The following is a 9,465-nucleotide window of genomic DNA, read 5'->3' on the forward strand; positions in this document are numbered from 1 at the left end:
TAATGTTACTATCGAAGCCAACAAAGCAAGGGTAGCTTACGATTTAGAATGTTAGCTTTAGAAAAACATACCTAAAGAAAAACTATAGCCATGCAAGCGACTTAGGCCACCTTTAGATGTGTTAGCTTCTGCTAAGTTTCTGTGTTAAGGTAGCCTACTTTCAAGAAGAACAATTAACTTTTAGTTCTGTAAGCAGTCTGTTGACTAAATGTTCTTTAGGTTTTGCAGGTCAGGGCCCGTATTCACAAACACAAAGAGAATCCTGTCAGAGTTCTCATCTTTGCTTAAGAATGAAAAAAAATTTAAAACCTGAGCTACAAAACCTGATACAAACATTTATTAAAGGCAACTAAACAGTCTGCTAACAGGAAACTCATCCTCCATGATTACATTCTGATGTAGCAAATGTAGCTAAAGTGTACTTAGCAACATTACCTCGGCCTTATGGGAAATCACCCGGGGTAAACTTAATCAGATGCATGTCCACTTAGATCTTCAGTAAAGTCAACTAAAGAACTATTTGTACAAAACTGAGACTGAAAGGCCCTTAATCAGTGCACTTAAGCTATTACGACATTTTTCAATATTATTGTGGGATTTAACACTTGTGTTTTTATTTTGATAAAAATCAAATAAATCTGTTTTCAGTTTTTCCCACTCGGTGTTATTACACAGACACTTGAACTTGTCAGAGGCTCAGGGATAAATGAAGTGTTTTGAAATACAGACTTATAATAACCATTAGCATATTTCTGCATTAATGTTTGTCTGAGTGCATAATGGATACTGTAAACAGGGAACAATCACACTTAACATACAGTATGTGAATCAGGTTCATCTAAAGACTGATTAACTATAATATATCAGATTTTCTGAGATCTGCTGTTTTAAAAGCCAACATATAGAGCCAACCCTTTCTATTTTTTTTTTATTATCCACTCCAGATAATAAAACTCCTCTTTTTTGTTGTCCATTTCACTCGTCTAATCTCTGCATATTGTGGTCCTGTATTGTGACCCAGTTTCTGCAAGCAGAACACTAATGTTTCATCCACTCTAACTAAAGCTTCTCCATCATATTATTTTGTTAATGCACTTTATTTTATCATGCTTTAGTATACATGCTGTACTGTATGAAACACTCCCTTCCCATTGGATCTATCTTTTCATTCTTATTTGGTCTTAACTTCCCTCCATCCTTGCCTCCTGGAGGGTAACCAGGACGCTGATCTCTGCCCTCTGTTTCATAGTTCATACACATTCAAACGCACACGAAATCACATTGCTCAACCTTGAGTGTCCTTCTCCACAGCTGCCTGAGAGGGTGAAAAGAGAGAGATCGCAGGAGGTGGGGGAGGTGCAAAGTCATCAATTATTTATGGGTGAAATCTAATAAGAGGCAGGGGTTTGGACAGGCGGAGAGCATGTTGACGGATAAGCAGAGTCCCTGTTTTCTGCAACCTAACAACATCATTACTGTGAGGAAAACAAGCCACAATACAAAAAAATGATGGAATTATCTGATTTTAGCTCACTGGTGTTTACGAATGTACATTTGTATTTAAAGGTGAGGCATCAATCAGCACTACATGTTTTCTTCCCTCTTATTAAGCTCATAAATTTTAATCAAGTCCGATATGCTTAATTCATCATGTGATAGGTTACATGGGTGAAACATGAAATCAATCAAAATTGCAAACTGAAACAGTCAGACACAAACAATCCAAGTCTTACATCAAGATTCCTGTTGTCTTCAGCTCCTTCAGTGTCGTCTTCTTTTAAATATTTTCATTATCTTTAGCTGTGAGCCACTGAATCCCTCAGTAGACATACGTCCATATTTTCTTTTACTGTTTTCTTGCAGGAAAATTTAAATTGTGGTTCCTTTTCGAGGTCTGAACTTCTTTATCTCCTGATCTTGAGGATAACAACGGTTTTCACTCTTCAATGTTTGATTTCTCAAGACTTTGAGATAAAAGACTAAAGTTAACTATATCAAGAAAACGACTGTTGTTATCCCAAAATCATGTGATAATTAAGTTGAGACCACCCTAAATTTACCTGCATAAACATGAAATTAACATCTAAACATGTAAAGGAGCAGACCTTGATTATTTATTTGAAATTTGAAGCAAATCAGATGTTTGGTGTGCGCTTTACACCAACTTCCTGTCAAAATGCACAGCAAGAAGAAGACACAAATGACCCACTTATGTGACTTCCTGTTGTCGGTAGGGGGCACTATGATGACATGATCGCATGTGGCCGTGTTTAGCGTGATACTGTTGTCTTGTCAGAAACTGTAGAAGAACACAGAATAATGTTCACAAAAGGAACAGCAGGTTGGAGTCATTTTGCACCATCAGCTTTAATTTGAGATTGAGATAAAGCTGGTGGACTTCCTGTTGGGATTTGGGTAGGGGTCCAGAGGCTTTTTTTGTAGGTCTGATGATGATCCATATGCAGACCAAAAATCATAAATCTAAGATGAATGGAAGAAAAGTCAAAATTAAGGAGAGGCATCTTGGCCATGGTCTTATTTGCTTTTGAAGGTCACACAGAGACATCACTATAATCATCAGTCTGTTTAAAAAACAAATAAAATTCCTCACAGGAGCTTCACACAATCATCATTTGCTGACTTTGGCCAGTTTAATAGGGTGTTTTGAAATGTCTCCAAGTGCTGAATTTTGCTAGGTTCTGCTACTGTGAGATCAGTTCAAGTTAAAGGAAATGTTTTTTTTTTTCTTTTAAAGGACAGATCAATTGTTATGTCAGAGTCAAAAACAACTGCAAACAGCAGTTGTGAAAGCAATCTTGTGCTTTGTTAAGAGTTATTTCTGTATTGATTCACTTCATGGAAAGACTGAAACACCAATGAGAGATTTGAGTCATCAGGAGGCAGAATAAAAAGATGTGGGTCTCTTCAAATGTCATTTGAGAATCACAAATCAAACAAAGTGTCCTTGGCCTTGGAGCAGATACCTCAGCAGTGGATAAGAACTCTTTAAAAGTCATAGTTTTACCTTCACAGCTCAATTGTTTTCTGTTTTGTTGTACGTAATGCTGCTGCTTCGTGATTTCTGACAATCACAAGGTGAAGCTTCGATCTCATCCCCACATTCCTCCTTAGTTTCAATGCCATCCACATCAAAGAAAGCTTAAAGACCCTGCAGGTGGACTTCTTATAGAGATGGTAAGATCAAATAAAAAAACTACTTCTCCATCAGAAACATGAGGGAGGGAAGAGGGAAGTGAGCAGGTGTATTGAGGTGAGTGGGAAAAGAGAGCTAATGGTACTAATGATGTTTTTCTCAAAGTTTAAAGTATTCCACCCAGAGAAGATTCAAGGAGTTTTTTTAGATCCAGGCAGGTGACTGTTGTGTAATTGGTCTCTCATTTTTTCAGTGCATTAATGTTAACAAGATGTTTTTCACCTTTGTATCATCAGATCCATGCAGCAGGGAAAAACAAGTACAAACTGCCACTCAGAAGAGATATTAATGACTCAAGTCTGTGGATTTTAAAGAGTATCTGGATATGTCCTTGCAAGTTTCAAGACAGAGAGCCCCTTAGGGCTTTGGGGAATTTTAAGTGTAATTGTTTTATGGTTTGATAAAGGAGAGACAGTAGACACCAATCATAAACTAGAACTACCACCAGGCGACCTTGCTAACTTTTGATAGTGTTCTGTTCTTCATGTTTTAGTGAATCTAAGGTAAGAAGAACCGTACTGTCCACCCTGTCCGTACAGAAGCTCATTCTGGAGAAATATCGTACCCTATCTGGTCAATCAGTTCAACTGAGATAAATGCCAAATCTATTTTCATTGGAGGCTGTGGCAGTACCACTATGCACCACCATGAAACCACACATCCCAGTCACAAAACATAAACCTTTCAACACCCTACTGTACTCACATGGGAGAAGCAAAAAATCCAGAAATAGTACCAAAATGCACAGCAATTCAGCTGTGTCAGGCAGGGAGGGCCTTGTGTGTCAATTTGAAATGATACCGTTGCATTGACTCTGCGTTTACTTTGTCAGTGGTTAATCCATCTGACCCAAGACAGTCAAGGTGATACTCAAGAGAGAAAGATAATAAAAAGAGCAAAGTTGGCAAATTAAAGTTAGACTGAAAGCAGCACTCTTTAAAAGCTGATGTGGCCTAATTAGCCAGTTTGTTTGGGTTATTACAAACTCATGACACAAGTAAGCAACTGTGCAAACCACTGTCCAAGTTTATGAGTAGCAGCTGTAGCCCTTTAACCAGTTTACTGCTGACTGGGTGAGGAAGAACCAGCACCACAAACAAGCACAAGCCATGAGAGTGGGCAGGTAGGATTCAGCCAGTGTTAATGTTAAAAAGAGTACAGTATAGACCTGTTATAGATAAAATGTGCACAGAAAAAAACCCTCATAATTCCAGGATGTGTACAACAAAATAACTAACTAGAGTAATATGTGTGATTGGATGATTTTCAAAATTAAGGGAAGACTTTTGAAACTAAAAAAAAAATACTTGTACAACTGTATAACCTGTCCTTAAAATAAGTGAGTGGCATTGTAGGTCATAATAATGATAGTAAAAGTTATGAAATAAAAATGTAGGTTTTTCTTTGTTTTAATAGTAGCAACTTGCTTTCATTGTAAGAGTTATTTTCTCAAGTCAATTTTTGAACTTAATTTTCATGTCAGTAGCAGTGCAAGACGCCTGTAAAATTCCAGCCAGCTGTTTTGCGAAGCTCTCATCAAGAAGTAACCTCTTGTCCAATATTTCCTCTAGACCAGTAGTTCTTAACTCGTCCTGCCTCAGGACCCACCAGTCTGTCTCAAGACAGATCACGGCCAAAGTTTCCAAACAATTTTCAACAATGCATGTTTAGTTAATTGAATATGTTGCAGTTTGGAGCATGACTGAACCAAAACACCTGATGTAAAAAAAAGAAAAGGGAGAAAACCAACAAATTTTATATTCTCTTTCCCCATCTTTATGGGTCAGTTGGTGCCAATTTTCCAGAGAACTTGTGAAATTACTCGATAATCATGAGAAAAGTAGCCATTTATTGCAAGAAAAGGAGATAAATTAGTCGAAATATTGATCAAACATTTAAATTTACCCAATTTCACAGAAAACAGGGTAACATTAAAGGACCTCAAGATTTTTGCCAGACCCCTAATAGTGACCCACTGATAACTATATTGTGGCCCACATTTGAGACCCAGTTGAAAACCAGTACTCTAGACCATCTTTCTATCCAATTATTTTGTGCTGCACTTATCCTTAGCTTCTTATTTCACCATCTCCTATCTCTTCTCCTCAGTCATGGTACAGCTGAAGCCTAAAGCCGAAGTCTGGTGGGTGAACAAGTAAAGCCATACATACTTCTTGTTAGAGCCATGCCTCACAGCCTGAGTTACATAAAGCTAAAAGCATATGGCTGGGGTGCTCTTTGGAAACGCCATTCTCCCTGTTGATTGTATTGTGAGCTGTTCTTTGAAACTACTCTTATAAGTGGAGATGTTATATAGCTGCTGTAAGTGGGCATTTATAATGTAAGATGTAGAGGATGACACATTTCTCCAGTGAAGCTCATCCTTACCAGCACATACTGTATCTACCAACAGCAGCAGCATCTCCATGCTTTGCAGCCCTTCTTCTTATTGTTCTGGATAAATTAAGCAGGGCTTAACCACATCTGGAAGGCTCTTTAAAAGTTAATATTACTCTGGTAAGGACTCACAGAGAACAAAGGAGGATGCAGCCTGACTAGATAGTGACACTGACAAGACAAAAAAAGTGGCAACTTCCCTCCTGATCTCTCTCGCTGTAAGTGTGAAGGATTTGCTGACCGAGGCTCTACGTGACTGCTTTTGATCCTCTAGTAATATGTAGGATCAGTGAAATACATACATGACACGTTTGATCATGCAAAATCACACTATCTAACACCGGCAGCACGAATACAGACGTGTTGCACTGCATTAAAGTGCCTACTTATTAAAATTACATAGATTAGATGATGTTCCTGGGAGGCGCTGGCAGCACTAGTCGATCATAATACAGTAAATTTAAGACTTGTGCGTTTATACAGCAAAGTTGTGCAAGAAAACCCATATGGCAGGGTGAGATGAAGAAGGGTTAGGCTAACATTTAGCTTTAAGGTGTATTTTTCACCTGAGGCCACACTAGAGCTAACAGAAGGGCACTCAGACTGACCAGCAGCACACCTGAGCCTCACTGTTGCTCCTTTCTTTGGACTTCAGAGCAAACATGAAACCTGGAACTCTCCAATTAGGGCAAAGACAAATAGGTTTTTCTCAAAGGGAAGGCTGTGATTAACAGAAACAAAGACACAAAGAGACAGTGAGATTTATAAATACATAACCTCTGTGCACGCTGCTGGCCTTGTCTTAACCTCTCATACTGATTTGTGCAAAAAGAAGACTTCTCTCTCTTCAGCTCTCATGTCAGATCCGGCCTGACAAGCACAGAGAGCATCTGCAACATGCTCTGCAGGCTGCTGCCTCTAATGATGCCCCAGCTGCCTGCCTGTTAAACTCTGAGCGCGCTACTGACAAGCGACGTGAGGCATTACTTGATCTCGTGTGTCTGACAGAAAAAAGTGCGTTAGTTTGGAAACTTTCGGCACAACAAGGAAAAATATGAAGATTTTTATGCTATTCACTCGGTGAGTTTGCAGAGTGCTGACCCATTTAATGAACTTTGAGCAATTAATGATGAACAGTTTTGAGGTCAGACATGATCACCATATAAAGGCCAAAAGAGCGAAAAAAAAATTCCTCATCATCAGAGTAAATGATGTGAATGAATGGACCGCTGCTTATTTTCTCTGCCAGATGCTTGCCATTTCACCAGCTGCATCACAAGCATTCTCATAAATATGCTTGCATTTACATGTGCTGCAGTAAGATACTTCTGGAGGTCACACCAGAGAGTTCATACATATCTGATGTGTGGGATGCAAACTACAAACTTGGCAACAGCAATAATGATGATAATTCTGAGCTCAGAACTAACATAATCAACATCAACAATTAACAACAGATTAGCTCAGGTAACAAGTGTCAAAACAAGCCATCAGTGCTCTGTTTCAACATTTTGCTCTTTACATGGGCACAACAGCCCCAGTGTTTTGCTTCAAGTAGTGACCATGTTAACTGATGATTAACTAACCAAACTAACTAACTAAACAAAATGCTGACAGTACAGCAGCTGTCTGTCTCTACAACGCCCTTACCACACGCGCAAACCGCATCTTGTGTCTGCAAAAGGAGATAGGTTGAATAGGTTCTCCGCAGTCATGTGATCCTGATGTCTGATTACACACACATTTTGCTGTGGATACTACAACGTTAACCATGCAAATCTGGTGGATTCCATGCACGTCATCGTGCAGCTCCATCTAGCAAAGCCCAAATCTGAAACATCAGGCCCAGTCTGTGAGGAGATGCACCAATCAGCTTCATTAGAGGTGAATTGGTTTAATTGTATTGCAAGCCTACAAACAATGGCTGCATCCAATTACTCTCTGGGATTTTTTTTAAGGTTCTGCCCTTCATAAACACAGACTGGTCTGTTGCCTAGATGGATGTGAAGTATATCCCATGCAATGTCCATCTGGTATGTTAGCTTATTTTAACATGGGCTTAGGAGAACCTCCAAAATTTATTGTTGGTTAAAACAGTACACCGCTGCATCTACAAATGCAATTTAAAATTTTCCATGTGAAGTGAAAGCCATATATCAACTAAATCCAGAAGTGCTGCCGACTACATTTCCAGTTTGTTGGAAATAACGTTTGTTGAGTCCTCCAAGCTAAAGAGGAATAGACCCATCCAGATGCTAATCAATGCAACATTCAAAAGCCAGTATCTGTAATGCTGTATGGGGTATATGACTGCCCACAACATGAGTAATTTGCACATCTGTGAAGGCACAATTTATTTCCGTTTGCCATCTTATTCAGGGATTTCCCTGTTTATTTCAGCAAGTCAATGCCAACCCACATTCTGCAGCAGTTACAACAACATGGCTTCACAGTGAAATACTGCAGGCACCAGACTGGCCTGCATGCAGTCTAGATCTGTCTTATATTGAAAATGTATGGTATTTTTGAAAGAATGGAGACATTTCCCTGTTGGAGAACTTAGGATTTAAATAGAGCAAGAATTGGGAAGAATTCCAATTTTTCTTCAGTCTCCACAGTGTTGTTAGACAAAATGGTGATGTAACGGGGGTGTTAAACTTCCTCCTGTCACAACTTTTTTGGAATACATCAGTTTTATATTCAAAATGTGCATACTTTCCCAACAATGAAGTTGATCAGTTTGAACATTATGTCTTTGTACTGTATTCACTGAATATAGGAGGAAATGGTTTGCTATTCACTGTATTGTTTTTCTTATGTTTTGCACAACGTCCCAATGTTTTTGAAGCTGTTTAGGGGCTCGGCAACAGTAGCCATACATAAGAATGACAGGGTTACACTGAGGTTGCGGCTGAATCAAACAAGGAGTCCACTGCCGATTTCAAATAAGTCAGCAAAGGCTACACAATGGTAGCATCAAAGGATCCTCCCACTGAAATGAGACACAGCTCATTTTTTACTTCTAATGTATTTATTCTGAGAAAGAAACCTGAACTTTAACTTAACTTTGATAGGTTATTAAATGTTTTTTCAACACGGGACTACATTTCTATTAGTCTTTCCTACACAAATGTAACGTTATTTAACACAGTATAACTGATCTGTATTAATTACCATTCACAAATGTCTTATTTAGATCTAATCATCACAGCAATGAACAACTCTTTGCTGAAAATTATTTTAAATGTGCCATTAAGGTTTAGCATTTGATTTATGTTTCATTATTTGACACATACACACAAATAAACCCAGCCATATTATAGATGCCTCTAGGCTCTAATAAGATGAATCCTGCCTTCATCCTTTCACTCACAGGGGAGCAGCAGAGGTTATGGGGCCCCAGGTGTTTGGATTCATATAAGAGTCTGTTGATCCCTCACTCCTGCTCTCCACCTCCATCTCCTCCTTTATCCTCTCTCTTCCCCTCACTGCTCCCTTTGTTAACCTGAGACCATGCTGCCTACAAAACACATTCTCATTTCCACATGCATGCTATGTGCTTTTTTTTTTCTTATTTCCCCTCCTGGACTTCCCCTCTGCACCTGTGTTTGTCTTTCCAGCAATAATTTTTCTCTTGAAACTCAGTTATACTTCAAGCTCTCACTTGACTGTAACAAACGTGATAAATGCTACATGCAGAAGTGAACAGGAACGATCCTTTAGGGCAACTATTGGGCTTAAACGGAGTGATCAGGGAGGTAAAGAACATTACAGAGTAATGAAGCTCCTCCAGCATAAACCGTCTTCATGCACACGAGTCAAATCAGTCATAGACCCAATAGATAATATAACCT

This window comes from Cheilinus undulatus, linkage group 17, assembly GCF_018320785.1.
Source record: "Cheilinus undulatus linkage group 17, ASM1832078v1, whole genome shotgun sequence".
Taxonomy (NCBI): domain Eukaryota; kingdom Metazoa; phylum Chordata; class Actinopteri; order Labriformes; family Labridae; genus Cheilinus; species Cheilinus undulatus.